General features: G+C 41.9%; 1 protein-coding gene across 1 annotated transcript in view; it reads left to right on the forward strand.

Annotated features, from left to right (window-relative positions):
* The window catches only part of scai (suppressor of cancer cell invasion), a 395,139-nt gene that overhangs the window by 36,686 nt on the left and 346,135 nt on the right, over positions 1-12,318 (forward strand). The gene's annotated exons all lie outside the window — the stretch shown is intronic.

Raw genomic sequence — 12,318 nt, forward strand, 5'->3', positions numbered from 1 at the left:
TTCAGAAATAACTGATCGAGTTCAGGAGCCTATCTTGTAAGCATCTGGCTCAAAGTAAGAAGTTAACTTGGTCAAGCAGGACTGTAGTGTCATATCGGAAGCAACTGGAGTCTGTAGAAATGTACAGACTCCAGCAAACTAAATGTAAGTTATAATATAGCGTGGTCAGATTTCCAACATATACTGATTTGATTCAACTATTTTTTTCTTTTAAACCTAGCTTCTTTTTTTAATTTTGTAAGTTTAGTCTGATCTTTAATGTTACTTAGTGTTTGTAAGCCCCAATAACATTGCTACAGCTTTTAAACCCGAACTTTTAACAGGTTTGAGTGCTAAAATGTATCCTGATGATTCATGCTGGCAGTGATGAAGGGCCTTGTATCTTGTATGTTGTGTGCTTTTAATCAACATAGTAAATATCTTAGTCTAGTTAAAAATAGAGGAGTTGAAGTCAGAGTTGGTGGTACCAGAAATTGAGGTGCTGGAATTGGAGTCGGAGATTTTATGTACCGACTCCACAGCCCTGTGGACAAGACACCAGTCCTTTGCAGTTTAAATTTTTTTTAATAATTTTTCATCAGTGGACTGTAAAATGTTATGAATGGCTTGCACTCAAAAAATTTGCTCATCTTTGCTAAATCTAATTACTACTGTATGCATGTTTGAAAGGAAGACCCTGCCAAGCCAGTGTTTCATATTGTTTTTGAACAGGCAACTGCAACAGTTGGGAAAAGCAAAGCGTACGACTGAATTTACTTAGACTTCCAGTAGATAGATACTTTATTAATCCCAAGGAGAAATTCACATAATCCATTAGCAGTATACTGATACTAAAAACAATATTAAATTAAAGAGTAATAAAAATGCATGTAAAAACAGACAATAACTTTGAATAATGTTAGCATTTACTCCCCCGGGTGGAATTGAAGAGTCGCATAGTGTGAAGGAGGAACGATCTCCTCAGTCTGTCAGTGGAACAGGACGGTGACAGCAGTCTGTCACTGAAGCTACTCCTCTGCCTGGAAATGACACTGTTCAGTGGATTATTCATGATTGACAGGAGTTTGCTTAGCGCCCGTCACTCTGCCACAGATGTTAAACTGTCCAACTTTACTCCTATAATAGAGCCTGCCTTCTTAACAAGTTTGTCCAGGCATGAGACATCCCTCTTCTTTATGCTGCCTCCCCAGCACACCACCAGGTAGAAGAGGGCACTCGCCACAACCGTCTGGTAGAACATCTGCAGCAGCTTATTTCTTATTGAAGGACGCCAACCTTCTAAGAAAGTATAGTCGGCTCTGACCTTTCTTACACAGAGCATCAGTATTGGCAGTCCAGTCCAATTTGTCATCCAGCTGCACTCCCAGGTATTTATAGGTCTGCTCACAGGGTCCATGAGGGGCTTGGGCCTAGTTCCTTGGTCTTGGTGGTGTACAGACGTAGGTGGCTTGAGTCACACCATTTAACAAAGTCTTTAATTAGCTTCCTATACTCCTCCTCCTGCCCACTCTTGATGTAGCCCACGATAGAAGTGTCATTAGTGAATTTTTGCACGTGGTAGGACTCTGAGTTGTATTGGAAGTCTGATGTATGTTGGCTGAACAGGACAGGAGAAAGTACAGTCCCCTGCGGCGCTCCTGTGTTGCTGACCACAATGTCAGACCTGCAGTTCCCAAGACGCACATACTGAGGTCTGTCTGTAAGATAGTTGTGAATTTCCCCTTGGGATTAATAAAGTATCTATCTATCTATCTATCTATCTATCTATCTATCTATCTATCTATCTATCTATCTATCTATCTATCTATCTATCTATCTATCTATCTATCTATCTATCTATCTATCTATCTATCTAGTCCACGATCCATGGCACCAGTAAAACCTTTGACTCGGCTGTCCCACACTGTGGATTTATTTATTAATTTGTGAAACTTAAAGCTGTAGGCATCAGAGGTAACCTACAAAAGTGGATCTCCAGTTGGTTAACCAGCAGAAGACAAAAAGTACAGTAAGAGGAGATTGGGGTCATCAGTTGAGTCCCTTCTGGGTCTGTCCATGGCCCACTACGTCTTCAATCGTTTTATTTTTCACACACACGTTTATACAAGTACAACGTGCAGTAAAATGAAAAAGCTGGCCTACTTCAAGATTGTGCACAACAAAAGCAATAGAATAAATAATACAATTGAAAAAAAGACAATAAAATGAGCTAAATTTAAACTTAACTACATTAAACTGGATTAAAATTAAGTTATATCTGTAATCTAAGTGGCTGTGCAGTAAATTAAATTGAGTTTTAGGTTTGAATCTTTGTTGGCATGTCAGAGTTCAGGATCCTGATGGCCTGAGGGTAGAAGCTCCTCTTGTGTCTCTTGGTCTTTGCCATTTGTCTGTGTAGCCACAATCTCGGCTCTCTGACTTTGTCTCCCAACCGTCCAACCTGAGCTGACCCTCTAAAGTCCTCATTTCTAATCCTGTCCATCCTCGTCACACCCAATGCAAATCTGCCACCTCAAGCTCTGTCTCCTGTGCCACCGTCTCCAGCCCATATAACATAGCTGGTCTCACTACCCTCCTGTAGACCATCCCTTGCGTGAGGCAGGAACAATCTCTGGACAGAGATACAGAGCTACAGAAGCCATATGTGAACATGTCTGTATGTCTGTCTGCTTTTCACAAGAGAACTACGTAATATATTTAGATTTTTAAATTAAATTGAGTTTTAGGTTTGAATCTTTGTTGGCATGTCAGAGTTCAGGATCCTGATGGCCTGAAGGTAAAAGCTCCTCTTGTGTCTCTTGGTCTTTGCCATTTGTCTGTGTAGCCGCTTGGTTGAGTTGAGCCGGCTGGACAGTCTGTTGCTTGGGTGTGTAGAGTCCTTAATTATTTTAATTGACCTGGTCTTGCAGCGTTTGGTATAGTGTAGATGTCCTTCATGGAGGGGAGTGCTGACCTTAAGATGTGCTCTGATGAAAGCACCACTCTCTGTAGGGTTTTGTGATCTTGGACTGAGCAATTCCCAAACCATGATATACAGCTCTGTGTTAGGATGCTCTCTGGTGCCAGTTTAAAAAGTTTTCAAAATGATTGGGAAGACTTTGAATTTCTTCAGCCACCTCAGGTGATAAAGGCGCTGTCTTGCCTTCCTGATCTGAGTTTGTGTGTGCTGCGTCTATGTCAGGTCCTCGGTGATGTACACACTCAGGTACTTGAAGCTGCTCACTCTCTCAACAGAACTCCATTGATGCTGATGGGGCTGTAGATCTGCTGCTTCTCTCTCTTGAAGTCTACCCCTTGCTCCTTGGTCTTGCTGATGTTCAGTTAGAGGAGAGAAGGTGTGGGCCTAGGACCACACTGCCAGGTTCTCTACCTCATCATAGATTTGGGTATAGTTAGTAAACTTGTAAAATTTGCAGACAATATTAAAATTGGAGGAATGGCAGACACTGAGGATATAGTAAGTAGAATTCAAGAAGACATGGACAAGTTTCAGAACTGGGTAAATGGTGGGAAAAGGCTGAGTGGTGGTTCTGAGGCTAAATAAGGATCTGCACTGGTGTCTAGAAGGTTTGCCAGTTTGAATCCCATTACTGCCAGAAGGGATCTCACTCTGTTGGGACCTTGAGCAAAGCTCTTAACGTGAAAATTGCTCCAGGGGCACCGTACAATGGCTAAACCTGCACTCTGACCTCCAGAGGTAATGCGAAAACACAATTTCCTCTTGGGGATGAATAAAGTACGATCAAATCGTGCTTGCGAAAATTTCGCAAGAATAAAAGCATTAATGAAATGATGATGAGAGAGTTACAGTAAGAAAGGAGATTATTTTAATAAGTAGTGATTTGTGAGAGGACTCAGTATTACAATAGTCGCATAATTAGTATGGGATGTTATTATAGTCCCTTAGAAAAGCATGAAGTCCCAGAAAATACAGAGATCCAATTTTTTGCATAACCTTTGGAGGTCAGAGCCCTGAATCAGCCATTTTTTAGCACCACTGGAGCATCATGTGCTCCACTTTGATTATTTCCTCAAACAAATCCTTCATATTAGCAAAACATGACCTTCCTGTCAGTTTACTGTTCAGTAAAACTCCCACTCTTGCCATGTGTTACTCAATCTTTTCCTTAATATTTCCATCCATTAATTTACCTGCGATGCATGTCAGTTTTACTGGCTTATAGTTCTCATACATTCTTAAACTATGGGTTGTGACCCATTTTGTGTTGTGTGTTGTCTGGATTTGGTCACCGACATTTGTGATTCACAATGGGACATAGTGGGTTGTGGAGTGTACTTTTTCCATTTTTGTATCTTCGAGACCCACAATTGCTGCTGACTGTCACTTTGAGGGTGGGACTCCCCTTAGCGCCAAGCAGTGGCAGGCAGTTTAAGCAACTGCTTCGCTCTAAGGGGTGCCCCACACTCAAAGTGACAGTCAGCGGCCATGAGCAAGTATAGTTGATCATAAGCATTGCCTCACAGAACGCTAAGCACCACATGCATTTTTATTATTAGAAATGATACAAATCAAGAAAAACACAAGTTTAAGATGTATTGTGGTATTGTGTTTACACCGGTGACATTCTTTTGGGCACATTTACATTTTCTTTACCCACACGTTTCCATAGCAGTTCAGCTGCAGGTGTAAGTGCAGTTACTTAGCGTTTGAAGCTGAAGCCTCAAGGATTCTTTCGGTAGCACACTTGCCTGCTTTCTGACAAACAAACAAGTCTCTTGTGATCTCTTTGGTTAATGACTGGTATTTTTAGTGACTTATTTACTTGACTTGCAGTGCTTATTGTTGCAGACAAACGTGGCCCTTGGCACGGAAGCAGTGCCTTCAAGTCAACACATTAGGGCTGCATGTGTCGGGCAGCTCTTACTAACACTGATGTGCTACTTCTAATTATTGTTGAACAATAACACCAAAAATAATATTTATCTGTATTGCACGGTTTCATTCAGCGGTGTAGCTCAAAGTGGTTTACAGATGACAGTAAAGAAAAAAAAATTCAAATGGTTGTTGTGAAAAAAAAGCTTTTGGCTGATCTAAAATTATATACTTTGGTTAAATGGTCATGATTGGGAGGGGAACAAAAACTTTGGCTGATACAAATGCTGAAGAAAATAAACTTCCCGGGTTTCAAAGGCCAAAAGAAAAATCAGTTTGTCCGAGCATGTTATAATCAGGGCTGTGGAGTCAGTAGATAAATCCTTCGACTCCAACTCCGACTTCTTAGTTTCCGGTTCGTCTGACTCCGACTCCTCTGTATTTAATATGCTAATGTATTTTCCATGTTGATTAAAGGAATGCAACATACACGTCATTTAACCACAGAACTACTGGCTGGGAAGCTGACTCTCTACTGTATTGGTCATTTTAAACAAAAGACACGAACCCCTGAACACACATCAGGCCATAGCACACACCTCCACCTACATCATTACACTTGTTTACACTCAAATGAACTTGTTAAACACATGATATCTGAAATAAAATGAAAACACTTTTTGTAATGTACCATAATCCAGATTACAATTTGTGAATGTCAGGTTGCTCAGCTGAACTTCACACTTAGTCACAAAGTTGAAGTTATGCAGCGATTGGATATTCCAACAAGACAATGGCCCAAAAAGCAGCTGGAAATCTACAAAGGCATTCATGCAGAGGGAGAAGTACAATGTGCTGGAATGGCCGTCACAGTCCCCTGACTTGAATATCATCGAACATCTATGGGATGATTTGAAGCAAGGTTGTCCATGCTCAGCAGCCATCAAATTTAAGTGACCTGGAGAGATTTTGTATGGAACAACGGTCAGAAATGCCTCCATCCAGAATCAAGACACTCATCACAGGCTATCACTGACCCCTACTCTCTTTTCTGTTTCTTTTTCCCGTTTCTTTGTGGTGGTGGCCTGCGCCTCCACCACCTACTCAAAGCTTCATGATGCTCTAACAATGATGGACGGATTAAAAGGCAGAAGTCTATGTGACCATCATCATCATCATCAAGCCCTTCCGTGAGAATCCTAAATCCAAAGAGGACTGTTTCATGTATGTTAGGTAGAATGCCCAGAGGGGACTGGGCGGTCTCATGGTCTGGAATCCCTACAGATTTTATTTTTTCTCCAGCCGTCTGGAGTTTTTTTGTTTTTTCTGTCCCCCCTGGCCATTGAACCTTACTCTTATTCTATGTTAATTAATGTTGATTTATTTTGTTTTATAATTGTGTCTTTCATTTTTCTATTCTTTAATATGTAAAGCACTTTGAGCTACTGTTTGTATGAAAATGTGCTATAGAAATAAATGTTGTATAGGAGGACAGCGTCTGGAGGCTGTTAGATTTGAAAAGGAGGCTCAACTAAGTATTGATGTCATATCTCTGTTGTGGTGCCCACATTTATGCACCTGTCTAATTTTGTTATGATGCATATTGGATATTTTCTGTTAATCCAATAAACTTGATGTCACTGCTGAAATACTCCTGTTTCCATAAAGCATGTCGTATATTAAAAGGAAGTTGCTACTTTGAAAGCTCAGCCAATGATAAACAAAAATCCAAAGAATTAAGAGGGGTTCCCAAAGTTTTTCAAATGACTCTAATTAGAGTTGTCTAATTGTTGTATTGTATAAAAAACAGCAATGCATGTCAGTGTGAATAAATGCAAAGGTTAAAACATGAAGTGATAGAGGATTTATTTTAGTGAGAATAATTCATCCATCCATTATCCAACCTGCTATATCCTAACTACAGGGTCACGGGGTCTGCTGGAACCAATCCCAGCCAACACAGGGCGCAAGGCAGGGCGCCAACCCACCGCAGGGCAAACACGCACACACACTAAGCACTCACCAAGGACAATTTAGGATCGCCAATGCACCTAACCTGCATGTCTTTGGACTGTGGGAGGAAACCCACGCAGACACGGGGAGAACATGCAAACTCCACGCAGGGAGGACCCAGGAAGCGAACCTGGGTCTCCTAACTGCAAGGCAACAGCGCTACCCACTGTGCCGCCCTAGTGAGAATCAATGTGCTAATAAAAAATAAAATAAAAATAAATTAATGAAAAGACCAAATTAAAAAATGTGCATTTTCAGCAGTTTTTTAAAAATGTTCAACTATAGTAATCTGGTGTATCTCTGTTTTTCAAAGATTATTGGTGCATAAAAACAAAGCAATAGGCCTACCTAACCAGTTCATTTGTTTCACTCCTAGAGGAATTAGGGTGCCAGTGATTTATGATCTGTGATTATGAATGAAGCTGGTGGGGGGGGAGTGTAGTAATGGTGGCAGTCATTCTTAACTAAAGTAGACATTCAGAGCCTTATAGACAACCAAGGGTGTACTCGCACTAGGCATGTTTGTTCTGTCCCCCACTGGCCTGCACTCACACTGCGCTTTAACATTACTGGCCTGGGCACGTTTTCGTCATCACCATGCGACTTTTGCCGCTTTTCCACTGCATAGTACGGCACGACACGGTTCAGTTCAGCTCAGTTTTGGGGGGTTTTCCACTGGGAACAGTACCTGGTACCTGGTCCTTTTTTTAGTACCACCTCAGCCGAGGTTCCAAGCGCCAACCGTTACCAAAACGTGACGTGTAAACTGCTGGTCACTGATTGGCCGGAGAAAATCGTCATTACTGCGTCACTGGCTATTCTTTTCTTTAAACGTACACACACGTGGAAGTTTGTGTCCCGTCTCTCTGTTGCATAAGTGGATGAATGTTTCTTCAGACATTCGAAAGTTCTCCAGCCACTGAGTGTTTGTAAAACCGGGAACAATCACATCCCACCACTCTGAAGCACGGTTAAATGTCCAAACAGATGGTCTGTTGCGGCGACTTTTTTGCAAAATGTGGAAGATCTGTAATATACAGAATCAGCATTTTAATGTTACACTGGCAGTTAAGTTCATTTTATGCTTTGCAACAGTGATAAAAGTTAGCTAGTGATGTGCTTTTTTTTAGATGCTTACCCTTGCGTGTCGTCGAGCTAAAGTGTTGTCGTTGTCTGCGTGTTGTTGTAAAAGTTCCACGGTGTCACGGCAGTAGAGGCGGCACAACTCTAACGACACGTGAATAATCCCTCCTACTCTAAAGCGGTACTAAACTGCAGTCGAAACGCAAACTGAGCCGAACCAAGGTGAGCTGTACTGAACCGTGCTGTGCCGTACTATGCAGTGGAAAAGCGCCTTATGTGTACAGCCAGAACAAGATCTGAGCACGTAATGACAGAACCCATGTCAAAATGTTTTTACTTATTTTGTGTTTTTATTTTGGAGTAATGTAGGGCAGGATAACATTCTACCCTCTTAGAAATTTATTGAGTGGGCAGCGCGCAGTGTTTTGCTGTTAATTGTGCTGCATGTACAAGAAGATTTTTACGGAGACAAATGGTTTTAAGGGAGGGATTTGCAACTTTTCTTGCCAGCTACAATTCACTTTTATCTTTATGGTGATAATAAAAAAAACTGTTTTTAACTCAAATGGTATCGAATGAAATGATGCTGAATCATTGATGTTACGTCTGTGTTCCGTGCTCGAGTGGTTTCCTTGTGCCCGGTCCCAACTCTTCCAAGCGGGTCAGCACACAACATGGTGTGGTTGGCCCAGCGAGGAGCTATCACACTAGTCATTGCGAACTATACTTTGGGGGGGTTACATGCAGACAAACTTGCTCTTTGTTGAGTACACCCTGAGACTGCGTTAAAAACAATCTTGAAAGATGCAGGTGATGCTAATTCAGGTGGAATGTGTCCTAGTTTTTATTAAGATTCTCGCTGCCACATTTTGAACAAGCTCCATGGTTAAATATATTTTCTTAGTAATCCTGATAGGAGTGCATTACAGTCCATCCATCCATCCATTACAATGATCTAGTTAACCAAAGAGAAAAGCATAGGCTCATTTTTTGTCATCTTACTATAAATACTAAATAATATCAAAGTTGCGCTGTATTTCTTAAGCAAGACAGTATAGTTGTTTGAATGATGGTGACTGGGAGCTGAAACATACTCAGGATTGAGCCATGTTCAAACCCAAAAGTTAAGGTGATCTCTCATCAAAATTAAAGTCGCTAACCTGAACTTTGAAGTATAAAATAACAAGTACTAATTTGGGAAAAAGAGAAAGGGAGACCATATTCACGAGTTTTTTTCACTCACTAACACGATTTATCTAAATATTGGGTGCTCAGAGAATGTATGCACTAGACTTTATATGGTTGTTCCTGTAACATCACACACATTGCACATCCCAGGAGATGTTGGGTACTGTTGTTATGGAATCTCCCAATGCAAATACTCGCTCTTGGGGTTACCCAAAGGCAGGGGTCTCCAACCTTTTTTCCCCTCTGAGAGCTACTTTTACAAAATGAACAAGGGCGAGAGCTACTCTTGTTTTCTAATGTTTATTCTCATCGCTTATTTCAACCCAAACAAACTGAATAAGCTTGTGTTGCCTGAACATTTACAAAATGTTGGTTTCCACAACTCACATTTTCCATTAAAACATCCATCCATCCATCCTCTTCCGCTTATCTGGGGTCGGGTCGCGGGGGTAGCAGCTTAAGCAGAGAGGCCCGGACTTCCATCTCCTCGGCCACTTCTTCCAGCTCTTCCAGGAGAATCCCAAAGCGTTCCCAGGCCACCCGGGAGACATAGTCCCTCCAACATGTCCTGGGTCTTCCCCGGGGCCTCCTCCAGGTTGGACGTGCCCGGAACACCACACCAGGGAGGCGTCCAGGAGGCATCCTGATCAGATGCCCGAGCCACCCCATCTGACTCTTCTCGATGCGGAGGAGCAGCGGCTCTACTCTGAGCTCCTCTCAGATGACTGAGCTTCTCACCCTATCTTTAAGGAAAAGCCCAGACACCCTGCGGAGGAAACTCATTTCAGCCGCTTGTATTCGTTAAATTAAAACATTAAAACATCACAGAAAATATTTAGTTCACCTGCAAGTGCATTTTGTATGTCTGTTTGCATTTCTTAGTGTATCTCACACTGTTGAATTAAAACATGAACGCTGTCAAAACAAAACAATTCAATCACAAATACACAGATATGACTTATTCATTTGATATTTGTGTTCCATGTAACTGTGTCACTTTATTCACAGGTCCAGTTGCATGTGTGATGTGTTTTTTAATTAGTAAAATGACTGGCAATGAGGTGTATGGTGGAGTGTAACCACTTAGGTTCACTCTAATGGAGTCATTTAAATGTTCGTCTGTCAGTCTTGTTCTGAACTTTGATTTCATGACATTCATGTCACAGACTCACAGATGTACGGAGAACCAAACAAAGCAGACATTTTCAGAGCTGCTTGGTGAAAATTCTTATAGTTAACTGGCTCTGCTAAGCTCCAGCAATGCTGAGAATGCTTTTGAGACTTTTAACTGCACTTTATTTTGAAGGATTACTAATATATAATATATAAAATCCAATGTCTGTCTCTCTCTCTCTCTCTCTCTCTCTCTCTCTCTGCTTTTCACGAGAGAACTACTTAACGGGTTTAGATCGGGTTTTTTTCTATAATTTGCTTGAACATTCCCGTTGATTTTGCAACTTCGCTCATTTCGCTATGTATCATAGTTCGCTTGCTGTACCGATTTATTTGTACGAATCCAAGAAACACATAGCGGGCCGAGGGGACTGGGCTCTCCTCACTCACTCTCCAGCTTCGAGGCGAGTTCCTTAACTTCGCTTAGCTAGCAAACGAGAGAACAATTGAATTCAACTTCAACTGTCTGATATTTAAAATAAAATGTTACTTAGGTCCTGATGAGTTTGAGTCCGGATATTCTCTTAAGTGTATGCCACATTGAAAGGAGAGATTGCAATTCAGACTGTGGGTCGTGATATGATTTTTTGGAAAGATCGCCCACCCCTAATTTGACTAATCAAGTTTTCAAATTTATGTAGGATTCATTAACCCTTTGGTGAGCTACTTGGAAAGGGGTTGGAGCTACCGGTAGCTCGCGAGCGATGTGTTGGAGACCACTGCACTAGACTTTATATGGTTATTCCTGTAACATCACAGACATTGCGCATCCCAGGAGATGCTGGGTACTGTTGTTATGGAATCTCCCAAAGCAAATACTCACTCTAGGGTTTACCCCGAGGATTGGTGCTGGGCCCTATCCTCTTTTCTCTATACACCTCTTCACTTGGCCTTATTATCCAGTCCATTGGTTTCTCTAATCAGTGCTATTCTGATGACTCACAGCTGTACCTGTCATCTCATCCAGAGAACCACATTGTTTCCGCAAGAATCTCTGCATGTTTCACTGATAATTGCAGCCGGGATGAAAGGAGCACCATCTCCAGCTCAACCTGTGAAAGACAGAACCCCTTGTTATCCCGGCTCACCCTTCTATTCAGCACCTCATCTCTGTTTAGCTCTGCTCATTATTGCTAACACCCACCAAGTTGGTACACAACCTTGCGATTGATGATCAGCTATCCTTCTCTGATCATGCTGCCATGTTGAACTGTCTCTTGGTCTTGCAGATTTACCCTTTACAACCTCCACAAGATCAGATGGAGTATGCGACACAATTCTTGGTCCCGGCTTTGATCTTGTCACATCTGCATTACTGTATCTCTCTTATGGCAGGGATAAAAGTGTGTTTTACCAAGCTGCTGTACATCAGGGGTCCCCAACCCCCGGTCTGCGGCCCACTACTGGGCCGCGAGACTAACTCAGTGAAGGGCTACAGCAAAAAGGCTGCCCCCTTCACTGAGGACACTTTTCAGAACGCTAGGCGGGCAGGGCTTTGCAGCGGCGCAGAGAGGGGAGAGAGACCGAGGTGAAGGAGTATTACAACAAAGTATTTTTATGTTTCTGACAGTTTCCCCATATGATACGAGTCTATAAAAATCTCGTTACTATGAAGTACATTCAGCAGCAGATACTTTCATTACAACAAAGTGACCTTGAAATGCTTGAATGAATCATCCACAGAGCAGTTAGTTCTATGGTCGCAGCTCAGTTGTGCACATTTGCACAACGATCCCCAAACAGAAACATTGTAAAAAAAAAAACTCATTCAAGAAAATGTGTGGTTTTTAAACTCTCTTGGGACCTCTGTCAGCGGGACAACACGCCGTGAGCCTGCTGTTTCTCTGCCCTAGCAATGGACAAACAATCTTACACAGATGCTGCAATCGCGCTTCGGGATGCACTTCAGTGTAATGTTCCCGTTGGGTGGGGGAGATCCCAAAAGAGTTCAGGAAACTCCCAATATGAAGAAGAAGAAGAGGATTATTCGGCTTCTGATTGATAACTGTGCTGCCCACAATATACTT

The sequence above is a fragment of the Polypterus senegalus genome, chromosome 9, assembly GCF_016835505.1.
Source record: "Polypterus senegalus isolate Bchr_013 chromosome 9, ASM1683550v1, whole genome shotgun sequence".
Lineage (NCBI taxonomy): Eukaryota > Metazoa > Chordata > Cladistia > Polypteriformes > Polypteridae > Polypterus > Polypterus senegalus.